The following is an 18,912-nucleotide window of genomic DNA, read 5'->3' as shown; positions in this document are numbered from 1 at the left end:
TGTGCAGATGGGGAAATTCTGGAAGCATTCTATGTAGAAGAGAAAAAAATCTGTTCAGAATCTAAAACTGGCCGTGAGGAATAAAAAAGGGGGAACGGGCTTTATTGGGTTGTTGCGTGAAAAAGCCTTTCACAGTTTGATGCCGTTATAGCGCACCTTTGATGCACTGCTACTGTGAGATACTTGACTCGCCAGGCTTTCTCTGAATGCTTTAACTTTTGGAGCGTGATTTCTAAATCCATGAAATAATCTCGATACAGTGGGAGATGTTTCATATTTTTAGAATTACTTGTGCATTCTGAATTTTAATGAATCTTAACTGTGGCGAGTTACGCTCATTTGAGGTGACATAATAATCATTCTTTTTTCTTCTAGAAAAGAGAGGCTTAGCTATCTAATAAAGAAGCAGCTGGTGTTCTTTGCTTTATATGCAATGTTTAATTTTTGCCTTATGCTATAGAAGGGGTGTTTGCTTCAGATTGAACTTAGTTTTTCTTCTGAAAACCGAGACACATTTAAGCATAGTTTTAGAACATGTAATGAGCTTGGGGTGCTACACATAATATAATTTTATTTAGAAACCTGTTAGTCCTGAATAAGGAAGGAATAATTTATGTAGAAAGTCAAGGAGGCAGGTGTGACTGAATTCTGTGTAATAGTCGTGATATTTATAATTAAAATAGCCTGATTCACCAACCTAAAATAATGACCTGATTTGTTAGTGAACATATTTCAGTGCCATGAAATGAAGGGGAAGGAAAAAAGGTATTTGTGTGTCTTTGTGCCAGGCACTGTACCAGGTATAGTATACTTGCATGTTAGCTCAAATCCTAAGGTAAAAACTTTGTGTTATTATCCCTTTTAAAGATGAAGAAAGTGAAATTTAAACAGTAGGTGATTTGTCTCTGGTTAGAACTGGTAAATGCAGAGCTGGCATTTGAACGCAGGCGTATCTGACTCCAAAGCCTGAATTCTTTCTACCATGTCATGTGCTTTCTTGTTTTCTTTTGGATTTTTTTCCTTTTCGTTCTATTTTTTCTCTTCATCTGGGGTGGAAGTTACCCATTCTATTTCTTGTCTTTTAGTAGTTACCTTATAATGTTAGTACATATATTTATCAAAGTCTAAATGACAAGACTTCAGCTTGTTTACTTTGGACACTTGATTAGGGAAGACCAGTAACTAGAAAAGAACATCCTGGTTGTTGACATAGAGAGTCAGCAAAAACTACAGAAACTCACAGTGAGATGGATTGACACAATAACCAACATAATGGACTCAAACATATCAAAGATCATGCAGATGGCACAAGACTGGGCAACATTTTGTTTTGTTATACATAAGGTTGCCCTGAGTTGGAGTGGCAATTAGCAACAAATATAAATAGTCCTTTTATCCTCCTGAGCGATAAGATCAACCTCTTTCTGACACAAACTGTTTTTATGGAATATTGTAGTTCTGGGTCTTAATTTTTTTTTTTTTTTAATTGTGCTTTAGGTGAAAGTTTACAGGTCAGATTAGGTTCTCATTTAATAATGTACATATTGTCTAGTGACAGTGGTTGCTAAGCCTGCGATGTGTCAGTGCTCCTCCCCTTCTCCACCTCGAGTTGGGTTCCCCATTTCCATTTGTCCAGCTTTCCTGTCCTTTCCTTCCTTCTTGTCTTTGCTTTTGGGCTGATGTGCCCATTTAGTCTTGTATACATGGTTGAGCTGCATGTGTTATTGTTTGTTTTATAGGTCTGTTTAATCTTTGGCTGAAGGGTAAACTGAAGGAGTGACTTCAGTACGAGTTAAAAGGGTGTCCAGGGACCATACTCTCAGGGTTTCTCTAATCTCTGTCAGACCAGCAAGCCTGATCTTTTTTTTTATGCGTTTGAATTCGTTGTGCGTTTTTCTTCAGCTCTGGCCAGGACCCTCTCTTATGATCCTTTTCAGAGCAGTCTGTGGGGGTACCTGGGCACCATCTAGTTGTACTGGACTCAGTCTGGTGGAGGCTGTGGTAGTTGTGGTCCATTAGTCCTTTGGACAAGTCTTTCACTTGTGTTTTTGGTTTTCTTCATTCTCCCTTGCTCCAGAGGGGCGGGACCACTAGATGTATCTTAGATGGCCACTTACAAGCTTTTATGCATCTTAATTTTTTAATCCCAGAAATAACAGTGCATAGATTTACCCGTATACATTTATCCTTTTATTTTTTTTTCTGATTGTTTCTTCATGCATGTTAGCTATGAGGTGAATTGTTCTTTAATGTACCCCATTGAGGAGCTTGATGTGGGAGGGTCTCTGCTCTGCTTCATCACCTTGCTTGGACCCTAAAGTTTTGGTTCCTGCAGCTCCCCCCTCACCCACCAAGTTCATGCCAAGGCATTCTGGTTTCAAAACTGGCTCACCTCTTTGAATTTGTGCTTTCTTACCATTTCTGCCCTTGGAGGATTTCTGTTACTTCACTGCTAGTTCTGGTGTACATTTAAAAAAGGGTTTTTAAAATATTTAATCAAGCATGTTTAGATACTCTCCAGCCATTGGGCCCACGTTTCCAGAAATAGGAGTCCACCTTGTCATTGTGCTTGAGTAGAGTAAGGTTTGCATTGAATCTGCGAGGTGGGGTGGGGAGAGGACTTCGATGTGTTTTAGTCTAGCCTTCCCATTCCTTGTCAGTAGCAAAACTCTCACTGAGAGTAATAGGAAATGGACTCTTGGAAGGAGAAGCACCAAATGACTTACAAAATAAATTAAAAAATAATAATAATATTTATTGTATTAGGTTCTCATTTAACAATTTCTGTACACATTATTCTGTGATATTGGTTACATTTATACAATGTGTCATCATTCCAATTCACTCTGCTCTAATTGTACCATTTCTACTACTCTGGTTTCTCTGCTCCCTAACCTTCTCATCTGTGCTTTAGAGTAGTTTTTGACCATTTGGTCTTATATAGGTGATTTTTTAAAGAAGCTCATTACTCGCGGGTGATATTCTTTATTTTATGAGCCAGTTTGTTATTTAGCTAAATGGTGACCTCAAGGGATAATTTTTAGTTTAAGGTTTAAAGGGTATCTTAGAGCAGTAGTCTCAGGGAGTCCTCTCATGTCAACTAGTCCAGTAAGTCTGGCCTTTTTAAGGATTTGAGTTCTGTTCCCCACTTTTCTCCTGTTCTCTCAGCATCCGTCCATTGTTGCCCTGATCAGAATGACGGGTAGGGTAGCCAGGCACCATCTAGCTCTTCTGGTCTCAGGGGAGACGGAGCTGTGGTTTACAGACTACTTTCTGCTCGAAGCCTTTGGTTTCCTTCTTTGTCTTTTGTTCTGAATGTGTAGAGACTAATAGTTTTATATTAGATGACCACTCACAAGCTTTTAAGACCCCCAACGTTACTCATTGCATTGGGATGTAAAATGTACACTTTATGAACTATATTATGCCAATTAACTGAGTTGTCCCACAAAACTATGGTCCTAAGCCTTCAAACCCAGAAAACCAATCTCATCAGTTGTTTGGCTATGTCTAAGAAGTATCCACAACTATGTCTCCTCTGTGGTTTTTTATATATGTAAATATACATGCATGCACACACACACCTGTCTCTACATATGCCTATAGATTCATCTGTTTGTGTACACGTGTACCCACATATTCAAACCCATAGACATGTATTCCTATCTACATATTTGTGTAACTACATACATTCTTTGGCTGTTGTTGGTATTGGTGCAAAATCATGTTTGTCCTATCCTTTACCAAAAATGTCCTTTTCTCTTGTGCCCTTCTTAGTGACGTCGTTTACCTTGGTCAGGCTGTGTGTATTTCACCCACTTTTGGTGCTACTTTCTCATTACCAAAAATAACAATTGCTTATTATCTCGAGAGTGCTTCGCGCCCCCCCATCTCTGGTAACCACCAATGAGCGTTGGTCTCTGTATATGTTTCTGTTCTTATCTTCTTATAAAAGTGCAACCATATAATATTTGTCCTTTTGTGATTGACGTATTTCACTCAGCATAATGTCCTCCAGATTTATCTATGTTATGTTTCAAGGACTCATCATTATTCTTTATGGCTACGTAGTACTCCATTGTATGTATATATTGCATTTTGTTTATTTATTCATCTGTTTTTGGGCACTTAGGTTGTTTACATCTTTTTGCAATTGTGAATAATGCTGCAGTGAACATAGGTGTGTATAAGCCTGTCTGTGTCTTTTTTATTAAATCTCTAGGGTATATACCTAGGATTGGGATTGCTGGATCATAAAGTATTTCTATTTCTAGCCTTTTGAGGACACCCCGTATTGTTTTCCATAGTGGTTGTACCATTTTACAGCCCCACATCAATGAGTAATGGTCCCAATCTCCCCACATCCTTGCCAACATTTGTTGTTTTCTGTACAAAAGAACTTTTTAAAGGTGCGCTTACTGGAGACTTATATTGACTGCCCTCTTGAGGAAGAAAAAAAAAAAACTGAAAACAGAAATCTTTAAATGGGACATTTCTTATTATTTTCCCTGGCACCTTATTTTTATGTAAACAGGAGCCAGGGAGTTACTTGATTTGAGCATGGGATGCCATGTTGTAGAACTCAGGTAGGAGCAAATGCTCTAAGAAAATGTATAAAATTAAGATTGAAATTACCATAAACATGCTAAAACTTACTTGTGTTGGAGTTTTGGCACATTCATTCTGAGGACTTAGCCTCTTAGAGCATCTCAGTAATCTCCAAAGCGATGATAACCATATTTCATCAATTCTCTCCAAATGAGGTTTTCAGTGTCTATAAAACTTTCATAAGAGAGGTTCTCCTTATGTGTGATTTAATTCATTTTTAAGTGAAAAAATCATTATGCGTTATTGAATATGGTGTCTGTCTTTTTTTTTTTCCTTTTATTTTCCTCATTTTATCAGTAACTATTAGGAGGACATCTAGAAGTAGACAATAACTTCAGAGCAGCTTTTCCTATGCTCTTTTTTTCTTTGGTCGCTATGAGTCGGAATCGACTCGACGGCACTGGGTTTTTTTAATGGGTTTTGGGTTTTTTCTTTCCTATAATCTTGTAATACGATTACTGACACAGGACGTATATTTTTTCTTTGCTCACTAGATACACATTGTTAAAAATAATATTCTAATTGAAAAGATGCTTAACCCACATTTTTTTTAATGGGCTGAGGTTAATGTTTTATCAGGTTATTATTTTTGAAGCAGGCAGCGTTAACGTAGTATTTTGTTTTCCGTTAGCGTGGCGAGAAAAGATGACCATTTGGAGGGAAACAATTGCTGGCTTTGTGAGTGGTGATGTTGAGTGACGACCGAGTGAGTGCATTTGCACAGCCAACATAAACTCCAGACAGATTTTTCCGTGCCTTTTCCTCAAGCAGATCGTGTGATTTGGTGTTTATCACTGACTTGAATATCTTCAAGCCTTACAAACCACATAGCTTGACCATGAAATCAAGCAGCTGTTTCAAAGGAGTCTTTGTAAATAGGTTTTATTTTTTAATTTTTTGAGTCACTTCAATGAAAAGAAGATTGTGCAATTTGTGTAGGGGTATTTGGACTTTTTTTCCCTCCCCCCCCCCCCCCCCGCCCTTGCCTGCCTTCCTTTCTTCTGCCTTCTTCAAAGTGAGTTTCAATGGGAAGATTTCTATAGCACCTTTTGGTTGGTCTTTCCTGCACGGTATTTGCCTTCATCAGAGTTATCTTTATGCCAAGACTAACAGGCCATTAAACATTACATTTTATAAAATCAAACATTGTATATGGCTTTTGGTGCTGTCTTTCAGAGATGGCAGTAAATTACCATCTCTGAGATGTGGCCTCAGCTGTTCTATTATGATGTTATTTAGATCTGATCTTTGTCCTTTTACTTTAAGGTTAAGGGGAAGGAGCCTAATCCCTAAAGAATGGTATCTCAGTTTGTGAAGAGCCCACCAAATTTGTTACGTTCCCCTTGTGACCGATGGGTCTTTTGGATTTGGATGCCTGGAATATTTTCAACATATGTCTACTTTTAAAATTGTTCCCAGTTTCTTTCTTTTGCAGGATCTGTGAACATATTTAGTCGTATACCAAAAAACAAAAACCCATTGCTGTGGAGTTGGTTCCAACTCTTAGCGACGCTATAGGACAGAGTAGAGCTGCCCCGTATGGTTTCCAAGGAGCCCTTAGCAGCCAAGCTCTTAACCACTGTGCTACCAGGGCTCCATTAGTTGTATAGAACTTTAATATGCTGGTCTTTAATGGTGCTAATGTAAAATGATTTTCTGACGGTCTTCCTTAAAAACTGGATTGTTTCAAGACTGAGAATTGCAGCATTATTATGTGGTGAGAGCTGTCCTCCACTATAAGTACTGTATAGTTTGGCATTTTACGTGTACACACATACACATACACGTGCATACACAACCCTTTAATTGTGAATTAAAGTTGGCCAGTGACATGTATAAAAAGGGGAGATTAAAGGTGATAGGTTCATTTTTGGATAATAAAAATATCTTAAATTCATTTAACAATATGTGCTAAGTGTTATAATGTATATAGAACCATGTTTGATGCTGAGTAGAATTGCTAAACAGCCATACCTTCTTATCCCCTGTCCTTAAACACTCTGTTGTTATCGTTGTTAGGTGCCGTCGAGTCGGTTCTAATTCATAGCGACCCTGTGTGCAATAGAACAAAACACTTGCCAATATAGCCTATAATTGCTGACTATAAGTGTTGTAGGAGTTCACATGAGAGAGATATTATCAAAGGACATTAGGTTAGAGAATACTTTATGGACATATTTATGGACTTAATAACAAGGGCTGGGACTTGAAGATAGAATTTGTAGAGGCATAGGTTTAGATGAGGAAATTCCCAGTGGAGGGAACCAGAATGAAGGTGGGAAACTGCAGGATGTATTTGAGGGACCAGTTTGGTTGTAGTATATGGGACACATGTTAGGAAGTACAGGAAGATGAGGTTGAGGCTAGGACATGTAGGACATTGAGTACCATCCTGAGGAGACCCTAAAAGTTTGTGAAACTGTGAGGTGATTGATTATTCATTCATTCGATAGCCAAACAAGTATCAGTTATGTGCCAGGTACCAACTAGGTAGATAGTTGGTAAGAGCACAAGTTCTGGAGGCCTTAAACTTGGATTTGGCTTAGTGACCCTGTGCATGTTTCTGACAGAGGTCTAGGTCACACAGACTGTGGCAATAAATTCGTTAAGTCACGTCATTGATTTTCCCAGGTTTTTAATATTTAAGGCTTTGACAACTTTATAAGAACTTTTGGTTTGGTTACCGATCATATACCATATAGAAAACTATATTTTATCATCACTAACCAAAACTTTTTTTGAGGACTAAGGTTTACCTGACCCAAGCCATGGTATTTTCAATTGCCTCGTATGTGTGTGAAAGCTAGACAATGGGTAAGGAAGATTGAAGAATTGATGCATTTGAACTTTGCTGTTGGTGAAGAATATTGAATATACGATGGATTGCCAGAGCAACATACAAATCTGTCTTGGAAGAGGTACAGCCAGAGTCCCTCTCAGATGGCAAGACTTCATCTCACATACTTAGGACATGTTATCAGGAGGGACCAGTCTCTGGAGAAGCATATCATGCTTGGTAAAGTAGAGGGTCAATGAAAAAGAGGAAGACCCTGAGTGAGATAGATTGACACGTGGCTGCAACAATGGGCTCAAACATGGCAGTGATTGTGAGGATGGCACAGGACTGGGCAGAATTTCGTTCTGTGGGTTGGAACTGACTCAATAGCACCTAACAACAACAACCACCACCAAAATTTTAATATTTCACATACTAGTTTTTCAGTTGAGACTTTTTAAAATGCAGGATTGTTTTAGCTAATTTTTATTTCTTTTGAATACTGCTGAATTTAATTTTAAGTTAAAATTTATAAAAGAAGACATTAGATAAAAACTTTTAAGTTTAAAATATGTTAACATTAAAATTCAAAAGCATTCCAAAAAAATCACAAGTAACCAAAATAGTGTTGTACCTATCTTTGTAGTTGGGGGATGGAACGGACACTTTGGGGGCCCTTGTTTGACAACCCTACCCAAACTACGTTGAGTGGAGAATGGTTTTGATCAAGACAAGGTGGATGTTTATTCATTTTTGTTGTTTTCTTAATCAGAAAAGAGGGTTAGGAAAGCATGCTGTTGTTGTTAGGTGCCATTAAGTCAGTTCCGACTCATAGCGATGCTGTGTACAACAGAATGAAACACAACCCTGTCCTGCGCCATCCTCACAATTTTTATGTTTGAGCCGATTGTTGCAGCCACTGTATCAATCCATCTCCTTGAGGGTCTTCCTCTCTTTCGCAGACCCTCTACTTTACTAAGCATGGTATCCTTCTCCAGGGACTGGTCCCTTCTGATAACATGTCAGAGATGTTATCCGATAACATAAGATGAAGTCTTGCCATCCTTGGTTCTAAGGAGCATTCTGGTTGTACTTCTTCCAAGACAGATTTGTTCGTTCTTCTGGCAGCCCATGGCAGCCAATAATTCAAAGGCATTGATTCTTCTTCGGTTTTCTTTATTCATTGTCCAGCTTTCACACGCATATGAGGTGATTGAAAACACTACGGCTTGGGTCAGGCACACCTCAGTCCTCAAAGTGACGTCCTTGCTTTTTAACACTTTAAAGAGGTCTTTTGCAGCAAATTTGCCCAGTGCAATGGGTAATTTGACAGTGTTCTGCTGCTATTTATAAGGTTTTCACTGCTAAGTTTTCCAGAAGTTGATTGCCAGGTCCTTCTTTCTAGTCTGTCTTGGTCTAGAAGTTCAGCTGAAACCTGTCCACCATGGGTGACCCTGCTGGTGTTTGAAATACCAGTGACATAGCTTTCAGCATCACCTCCACATGCAGGCCACCAGAGTACAAGACACTGACAGACGCGTGGGGAGGAAAGCATGCTGGGTGGGCAGAATTGTGGCTTCCATAGCCTGTTACAGACGGAGTGGGATGTTGTTGTTTGCTGTCCAGTCGACTCTGACTCATAGCAACCCTACAGGGCGGAGTGGATTTCCTAGGCTGTAGGGTTTATGGGAGCAGACCCACAGGTATTATCTCCCCCAGATCTGCTGCTGGGTTCAGATCACCCAGCTTTAGGTGAGCAGCCGAGCCGTTAACCATGGCGCCACCAGGGCTCCTTTGACAGTGGGCTAGATCCCTGGTAGTCTTGGAGAATAGACGTTTAATGAAGTGGCAAGGATGGTTGTGATAAGTCGTAAGTTCAACCTCCAAGGAACTCATCAGTGTGGCAGAAGTTTGGTTATTATGTAGATCCTTCCAGACTGACTTAGCTTTTTCTTCTGTAATGTTTGGATACCCCACAACTACCCTCTAATACTCAACTGATTTATGACCATACACCTTTTGATTTCTAACAGTCTTGAACAGTCTTGTATTTAAACTGTGTGGAAAGACTTACAGTGAGCGTGTGGGAGACAGGGTTTGGCCAGGTGAGAAGGGAGTAGAAAGACTTGGGCCAGCTGCTGTGCCGTGTTCCTGAGAATTTATGTCCCTTTAGTTGCTGACCACTTTTCCTCCTATGACCACTGCTTTGCCTTGAGTGTTTGTATGAAACTATGATATAATGTATGGGTTATGAGGCCTTCATTTCAGATGTTATGAATTGAGCTCTAAATTCACTTGACGGAAACCAGACTCATTTTTCCTCAGAGACCCTTAATGGAATTGGAGCCAGAAGACCTGGGCTTGAATCTTGGCTCCTCCTTTTATTATTTGTGTCATACTGAACAAGAAATCTAATTTTTATTAATCCATTTTTTTATTAGTAAAGAGGGGATAATAATTCCTATTGTAGGTTGTTGCAGTGAGGCTCAAAGGAGATGCTAAGAAAGCAGTTTATAAAATCCTAACGAGTTATTTGAATGTCTTCAATAGTGTTATGGATTGAATTGTGTCCCCCAAAACGTGTCAAAGTGGCTAGGCTGTGACTGCCGGTATTGTGTGATTATCCACCATTTTGTCATCTGATGTGATTTTCCTATGTGTTGTAAATCCTACCTCTATGATGTTAATGAGGTGGGATTAATGGCAGTTATGTTAATTAGGTGGGTTTATGTTAATTAGGTAGGACTCATCTACAAAATTAGGTTGTGTCTTCAGTCACTCTCTTTTGAGATACAAAAGAGAGTAAGGAGCAGAAAGACAGGGGGACCTCATACCACCAAGAAAGAAACACTGGGAGCAGAGCATGTCCTTTGGAGTTGGGGGTACCTGCACTGAGAAGCTCCTCAACCAGGGAGAGACTGATGACAAGGACCTTCCTCCAGAGCCAAGGAGAGAGAAAGCTTTCCCCTGGAGTTAACACCCTGAACTAGGACTTCCAGCCTTCTAGATGATGAGAGATTAAACTTCTGTTTGTTAAAGCCATCGGCTTGTGGTACTTCTGTTATAAGAGCACTAGATAACTGAGACAAATAGACTGAGAGCCTTTGGAGGACAGGCAGTGTGTCCTCATTGTCATCTGATGTACCCACAACGCTAAGCAAGCATCTTCAAAGTGGTAAGCTCTGTGAAGGCGGAGCCCTGGTGGTGCAGTGGTTAAGAGCTCGGCTGCTAACCAAAAGTCTACCTTGGAAACTTTATGGGGCAGTGCTACTCTGTCCTGTAGGGTCACTGTGGGTTGGAATGGACTTGACAGCAACAGGTGTTTGTACATCTGCAGCATCTTTATAGAATCTGGTGCTTATTTCAAAATTTAAAAACTTAATCTTTTTTTTTTTCCTGTCATCGTGCTTCCTCAGGTTGATTATTCCTTCTCCATCTTGGAAAAAATAGTATATCAGATAGCATAGCATCCTATCCTGTGGCTGAGTAGGTAAGGTAACTCCTTCGTTGCTAGTCCCTACAAGGAAAGAGAGGAGAGGTTAGCAACAGGGTTGTCTTTAGATCTATGTCTGCCTCAAATAAAAAAGAAGTAACATAGCAGATAGGAATCTGGAAGACACAAATACTGAAAGAAAGTTATCTGGGTAAAGACAGACAAATTCAGGCTTAGCAGTTGAGTAAAGAATCCAAGCAAGAAGTTTGGTCTGGAACCTGTGAAAGATAATCTAGACCATAATGGAGTCCATGAGGCCTTAACTGCTGAGACATTCTGTCACAGCCAATTTATATTGCTTCAGCTAAGCCTACACGTCTAACATATTACTCAGGCTGCAGTCTTTCAAAATACTATCCTGTTTATGTTTTTATGTATGCAAATCAGCCTGCCTATAGTGATTGGTAAGGAACCCTGGTGGCGGAATAGTTAAATGCTTGGCTGCTAAACGAAAGGTTGGTAGTTTAATCCCTCCGGGGTCTCCAGTGGGAGAAAGACCTGGTGATCTGTTCCCGCAAAGATAGTTGTTGTTCAGGTGCCATTGAGTTGGTTCCAACTTGTAGCGATCCTGTGTACGACAGAATGAAACGTTGCCCAGTCCTGAACCATCTTCACAGTTGTTGCTATGTTTGAACCCATCGTTGCAGCTATCTGTCAGTCTGTCTCACTGAGGGTCTTCCTCTTTTGTCACTGACCCTCTACCAAGCATGATGTCCTTCTGCAGGGACTGGTTCCTTCTCATAACATGTCCAAAGTAAGCAAAATGAAGTCTTGCCATCCTTGCATCTAAGGAGCATTCTGGCTATATTTCCAAGACAGATTTGTTCATTCTTCTGGCAGTCCGTGGTATATCCAATATTCTTCACCAACACTATAATTCAAAGGCACCAATTCTTCTTATTCATTGTCCAGCTTTCTCATGCATATAAGGCAATTGAAAACACGAGGGCTTGGGTCAGGCAGACCTTCGTCCTCAAAGTGACATCTTTGCTCTTCAACACTTTCAAGAGGTCTTTTGGACTTACTTGAAGTACCTACTAATGAAGATCAAAGACTATATATACCCTTCAGTACAGATTATACCTTAACATAAAGAAAACAGAAATACTCACAACTGGACTAATAAGCAGCATCATGATAAACAGAAAATATTGAAGATGTCAAGGGGTTCATTTTACTTGAATTCAAAGTCAGTGCCCATTTTAAGATACTAGCCCTGTAATTCTTTTTAGTAGGCCAAATACATCCTTCAGATTTGTTTTTCTGAAAGTGAACTGTTTGACATTCATGCCTGACTCTATTACTACATTATCAGCTATGTAATATTGGGCACCTTTTCAAGTTCTCTTTAATCTGTTTTTTCAGCTGTAAAACGGAATAGTACTAACCTTACAAAGTTCTTGTTGGGATGAAAAGTAATACATGTAAAGCACCTTGTACAGTGCCAGGTACACAGGAGGGATTTAGTTAATGGCAAGTATTATTGTCTGTTGATCTCGGCTTCAAGTGATATCATTTGCATATTACTTGACATTGATACAGTGAGGGCATTCCAGATGTTGGCATTCCAGATGTTGTCAGCCTTGTGGATTTCAGTAGTGTCTTTAAACTGAACATTTATTATGTTCCCCTTCCATAGATTGCTGAGAGAGCGGGCACCGTCTTACTTCTGTGGGATTATATGCAGTAACTCAAGAGGCATAAATGAGCTGTCAGAAGCAGCTTCACTGAAAGACAGGTAATTTCAAAACTTGAAAGCGTCACTCAGACTGAACTTGTCCCTGGGTTGGGCTTATATCTTTGACATAGATAGTTAATAATCCTCTCAAGCTAAATTGGCATCGTCCGGATTATAAGACGTTTCAGTTATGTCACATTCACTCTGTGTTGGAGAGGTTTTTCCTTTCTTCATCGTTTTAAAAAATCTTTGGTGATACAGTTAATTTTCCATCCCTGTTGTTGATGATCTAATCTTTTTTTTTTTTTTAAGGAGAGTTATGGTATAAATTTCTAAATCTTTTCTATGACAAAGGGAAAAATTACATTTTTCCCAAAGGGACTGTGACCACTACAATGCTATGTGATATGGACAAAGTGAGGAAAGACTTTAGTCGAACATAGACAGTGCTTGCTTTCTCATGTCTCATCCTTTTATTCAACTGTGATACTCCTTTCTAGTCCCATCTTTATCCTTGCTAGATGACATTATGCAATTAGACAAGGAGAGATTCTTCTTTTTTTTTTTATTGTACTTAGGTGAAAGTTTACAGCTCAAGTTAATTTCTCATATAAATGTCTATACACATATTATAATGTGACACTAGTTGCAATCCCTATAATGTGACAGCACACTCCCCTGGGTTTCCTGTGTCCATCCAATCAGCTCCTGTCCCTTTCTGCCTTCTTATCCTGCCTCTGGACAGGAGCCGCCCATTAGTCTTGTGTATCCACTTGTACTAAGAAACACACTCTTCACGAGTTTTATTTTGTTTTATAGTCCAGTCTAATCTTTGTCTGAAGAGTTGGCTTTGGGAATGGTTTTAGTTCCGAGTTGACAGAGAATCCAGGGGCCATGTCTTTGAATGTTCCTCTAGTCTCAGACCATTAAGTCCGGTCGTTTTATGTGAATTTAAGGTTTTTACCCCACTTTTCTCCTCCTCCGTCAGGGACTCTCTGTTGTGTTCCCTGTCAGGGTGGTCATTGGTGGTAGCTGGGCACCATCTAGTTCTGGCGTCAGGCTGATGGAGTCTCTGGTTTATGTGGCCCTTTCTTTCTCTTGGGCTCGTATTTTCATTGTGCCTTTGCTGTTCTTCATTCTCCTTTGCTCCAGGTGGGCTGGGACTAATTGATGCATCTTAGATGGCTGCTCAAAAACTTTTAAGACTCCAGATGCCACTTACCAAAGTGGGATGCAGAACGTTTTCTTAATGAACTTTGTTAGGCCAGTTGACCTAGATGTCCCCATAAACCACGGTCCCCAGACTGTGGCCCCTGGTACTCGGTCCCTCTTCGTGTTTGGTTATATTCAGGAAACTTCTTAGCTTTTGATTTAGTCCATTTGTGCTGACTTGCCCTGACTTGTGTGTTGTCCTTTACTTCACCTAAGATAATTCTTGTCTACTATCTAGCTTGTGAATCCTCCTCTCCCTCCCTCCACACCCTTCCCCCCCTCATAACCATCTGTGTTTAAACCTTTTCTTAAGTTCTTATAATACCGGTCTCATACAATATTTGTCCTTTTGCAGCTGACTAATTTCGCTCAGCATAATGCCTTCCAGATTCATCCATGTTGTGAGATGTTTCAGAGATTCCTCATTGTTCTTTATTATTGTGTAGTATTCCATTTATGTGTATGTACCATCATTTGTTTATCCATTCGTCTGTTGATGGGCAACTAGGTTGTTTCCATCTTTTTGCTATTGTGAACAGTGCTGCAGTGAACATGGGTGCACGTATATCTATTCATGTGATGACACTTCTTTCTCTAGGATATATTCCAGGGAGTAGGATTGCTGGGTCATATGATACTATTTCTAGCTTTTTAAAGAAGCACCAAATCTGTTTCCAAAGTGGTTGTACAATTTTATACTCCCACCAGCAGTGTATAAGTGTTCCAGTCTCTTCACTACCTCTCTAATATTATTTTGTGTTTTTTGGATTAGTGCTAACCTTGTTGGGGTGGGATGGTATCTCATTGTAGTTTTGATTTGCATTTCTCTAATGGCTGATGATCATGAGCATGTCCTCATGTGTCTGTTAGCTACCTTAATGTCTTCTTTAACGAAGTACCTGTTCATACATATCCTTTGCCCATTTTTTAATTGGGTTATTTGTTTTTCTGTTGTTGAGGTTTTACAGTATCTTGTAGATTTTAGAGATTAGACCCTGATTGAATATGTTGTAGTCAAAAACTTTTTCCCAGGTTGCCTTTTTACTCTTTTTGTGAAGTTTTTGGATGGGCATAAGTGTTTGATTTTTAGGAGCTCCCAGTTACCTAGTTTCTCTTCTGGTGTTTGTGCATTGTTATAGTTAGTATTGTGTTTATGTCATGGATTAGGGCTCCTAGCATTGTCCCTATTTTTTTTTTTTCCATGATCTTTATCATTTTGGATTTTAAATTTAGGTCTTTGATCCATTTTGAGTTAGTTTTTGTGCATAGTATGAGTTATGGGTCTTGTTTCACTTTTTTGCAGATGGATATCCAGTTATGCCAGCACCATTTATTAAAGAGACTGTCTTTTCCCCACTTAATGGCCTTTGGGCCTTTGTGAAATATCAGCTGCTCATAGGTGGATGAATTTACATCTGGATTCTCAATTATGTTCCATTGGTCTATGTATCTGTTCTTGTACCAGTACCAGACTGTTTTGACTACTGTGGCAGTATAATAGGTTCTAAAATCAGGTAGTGTGAGGCCTCCCACTTTGTTTTTCTTCTTCAGTGATGCATTATTTATCTGGGGCCTCTCTCCTTTCCATATGAAGTTGGTGAGTTTTTTCTCCATCTTGATAAAAAATGTCGTAATTTAGATCAGGATTGCAGTGTATCTGTGTATCGCTTTGGGTAGAACTGACATTTTCACAATGTTAAGTCTTCCTACCCATGAGCAAGGTATGTTTGTCCACTTCTGTAGGCCTCTTTTGGTTTCTTGCAGTAGTGTCTTGTAGTTTTCTTTGTATATGTCTTTTATGTCTCTGGTTAGATCTATTCCTAAGTAGTTTATCTTCTTGGGGGCTATTTTAAATGGTATTGATTTAGTGATTTCCTCTTCTAAGTTCTCTTTGTTGGTGTGGAGTAATCCAGCTGATTTTTATATGTTTGGCGGGGGGGATCTTGTATCCTGATACTTTACTGAAATCTCTTATTAGTTACAATAGTTTTCTTGAGGATCCTTTGGGGTTTTCTGTGTAAGATCATATCATCTGCGAATAGGGATACTTTTACTTCTTCCTTACCAACTTGGGTGCCCTTTATTTCTTTTTCTTGCCTTATTACTCTGGCTAGGACCTCCAGCACAATGTTGAATAAGAGTGGTGATAAAGGGCACCCTTGTCTGGTTTCCATTCTCAAGGAAAATGCTTTCAGACTCTCTCCATTTAGGATGATATTGGCTGTTGGCTTTGTGTAAATGCCCTTTATTATGTTGAGGAATTTTCCTTCTATTCCTATTTTGCTGAGAGTTTTTATCGTGAATGGGTGTTGGACTTTGTCATATGCCTTTTCTGCATTAATTGATAAGATCATGTGGTTCTTTTCTTTAGCTTTATTTATATGATGGATTACATTAATTGTTTTTCTAACGTTGAACCATCCCTGCATACCTGGTATGAATCCCACTTGGTCATGGTGAATCATTTTTTAGATATGTTGTTGAATGCCATTGGCTAGAATTTTGTTGGGGATTTTTGCATCTTCGTTCATGAGGGATATTGGTCTGTAATTTTCTTTTTTTTGTGGTGTCTCTACCTGGTTTTGGTATTAGGGTTATGCTGGCTTCATCGCATGAGTTCGAGAGTATCCCATCCTTTTCTATGCTCTGAAATACTTTTAGTAATATTTGTGTTAACTCTCTGAAAGTGTGGTAGAATTCTCCAGCGAAGCTGGAGAGTTTGTTGGGAGTTTTTTAATTACCTCTCCAATCTCTTGTTATAGGTTTATTTACTTTTTCTACCTCTGTTTGTGTTAGTTTATGTAGGTAGTGTGTTTCTAGAAATTTGTCCATTTTCTCTAGGTTTTCAAATTTGTTGGAGTATAATTTTTCTTAGTATTCTGTTATGATTCTTTTAATTTCAGCTGGGTCTGTTGTAATATCACCCATCTCATTTTTTATTCGGGTTATTTGCTTCCTGTCCTTTTTTTCTTCAAAGAGAGATTCTTTTAACTTCTTTGACTATTAGTAGTTTGTATTCCATTAACATCAATTTTAATTGCCTGCCTGTATTACAGCTCTTATGCCAGATATGTATTTTCGTCTATGTAGTTTAAACAAGTGATTCCCCTTTCTTTGTAAAAATTTGTATATGACAGTTCTTCATTTTTGAATGGACCTTTGCTGATCCCATTTTTAGCAAAGAGATTAAAACTCCAAAGGAAATTTAGTTTACGTTGCCCTATAATATTTTAAAATTTCCTCCAAACTATTTTAAGTGTGTTTTGTTTAAAGTTGAAGCACCAGGTGTCTTTTGAATCATCTAAATGAGGAGTTTGCGACGGGGTGGGAAGAAGACAAGCTGGAAAGAAGTCATGTGCAATGGTAAATTTTATACTTCTTTAGGCTACTGTGAAGTTGCCTAATTTAGCTCTGTTCAGCTGACATCCTGGATTTCTATTTTGTATTTAGGATAGTAGTAAGTAGAGCTTCTAGTAGGCTATGAATAATTTAGACTCTTGAAATAGAAGGAATAAAATGTTTCATTTTCTGAGAGCAAACTTGCTGTTGGGATCTTTTAGTGACCACGAAGGAAAACACAATTGAAATAAAAAAATCAGGCTTAGATTCTTTTATTTTCATGGTGTGTGCAAGTGGACATACTAAATTTTAGAAATGTTCAGGCAGAGAAACTGTTGTGGCAATGAAGCTTTCCTCCTCTAGCTTTACAGTAGTCCAAAGATAACATCGCTTGATGAATTCTCAGAAGTGTACAGAATGGTAATATATGGCCAGACTAGAGGGTTTGCTTGGGACTAGTGCTTTGTTATCATTTGGAAGAAAAAATTTATTGTCTTAAACTAGTTAACATCTGGGAGTGCGTACAGTTGTGACAAGATGAATTCTGAGTCCCCTGGGAGATAGAATTCCAAAAACCTAAATCCACTGCTGTCAAGTCGATTCTGACTCATAGTGACCCTATAGGACAGAGTAGAACTGCCCCATAGAGTTTCCAAGGAGCGCCTGGTGGATTCGAACTGCCGACCTTTTGATTAGCAGCTGTAGGACTTAACCACTACGCCACCAGGGTTTCCAAGGAAGATAGAATAGGGCAGTGAAAAGAGCACTAGATTTCAAATCAGGAAGCTTAGAATCTCTGCTTGCCTTTTCTTTCAGTAACTTGCTGTGGAACTCTAAGCAGCTCATTTAACCTCTGAGTTTTACTTATTTTCTTTGTAAAATGAGGGAGTTAGAATTAAATATATAGAGTCCCTTCCACCTGTGGGAATCCCTGGTGGCACAATGCTTAAAGCGCTCGAATGTGAACCAAAAGGTCTCTTTGAACCCACCAGATGCTCTGCGGAAGAAGGACATGGCAGTCTGCTTCCTTAAAAGATTTACAGCCCCAGAAACCCTATGGGGCAGCTCTACTCTGTCCTATGGGGTCACTGTGAGTCAGAGTCGACTCAACCGCAGTGGGTTTGGTTGGGAAGGAAGTTTTGGAATAATGTGTATATTATTAAGAAGGACATCCCAGGCTATTTAGTTAGGACCAGTTGTGTCATATTTAGCAAGAAATTATTAAGAAAAAAAAAAAGTTTCTATTGCCATTCAGCATGATTTAGTAGAAATACCATGGACTTGAGAGTCAAAAGATGGAATTGAATCCTGGCTTAATCATTACTGGCTACGTGGCCTGGGGCAAATAACTCTTGATTCTCAGTTTTCTCATCTATAAACTAGCAGTGATAATAACTGTCAGTGACAGAGACTGCTGACTTTACTCCAGTAGCCATTCTTTTTAGAAATAGAATCCCATGATCCTGCCCCAAATTTTAGCCAGCAGTTGGGGGAGGGGGCACCCGTGACTAAGTTTGGTCCATTGGGATGTGTAAGGAAGAGACGTCTGCAACTTGTTTTGTTACCTTAAAGACAGAGCCATTTGCCCTGGATGCCCTCCTTTCCTTTTTCTCTTTGGCTGGAAAATGACAAGACTTGAAGCAGCAGCCTTGGATCTGGAGATGGGAGCCCAGTGACGAAGATGGCAGAACTGACTCGCCAGCTTGGGCTCCCTGGAGCAGAGCTGTCTACCCACCCTAGATTACTCACTTACCTTTGAACTGTTACATGACAGAGAAATAAATATTTAAGCCCTTGGATTTTTGC

The 18,912-nt window shown here is 39.3% G+C and overlaps 1 protein-coding gene across 18 annotated transcripts in view; it reads left to right on the top strand.

Annotated features, from left to right (window-relative positions):
- Positions 1-18,912, top strand: part of DISP1 (dispatched RND transporter family member 1) — a 210,291-nt gene that overhangs the window by 21,138 nt on the left and 170,241 nt on the right. For 11 of the 18 annotated variants that reach the window (XM_003410946.4, XM_064276860.1, XM_023549365.2 and 8 more), the window contains one exon: positions 12,517-12,615. The exons of 5 other annotated variants lie outside the window; for them this stretch is intronic. The gene's annotated coding sequence lies outside the window, so the exon portion shown is untranslated. Of the gene's footprint in view, positions 1-5,606; positions 10,875-12,516; positions 12,616-17,040; positions 17,131-18,912 lie in introns of those variants that run through there. 2 more of the 18 variants (XM_064276866.1, XM_064276863.1) reach the window with 2 other exon arrangements.

Source organism: Loxodonta africana, chromosome 25 (assembly GCF_030014295.1).
Source record: "Loxodonta africana isolate mLoxAfr1 chromosome 25, mLoxAfr1.hap2, whole genome shotgun sequence".
Lineage (NCBI taxonomy): Eukaryota > Metazoa > Chordata > Mammalia > Proboscidea > Elephantidae > Loxodonta > Loxodonta africana.
Note: the sequence above shows the minus strand (reverse complement) of the source record. Positions and strands in the feature narration are given on the sequence as shown.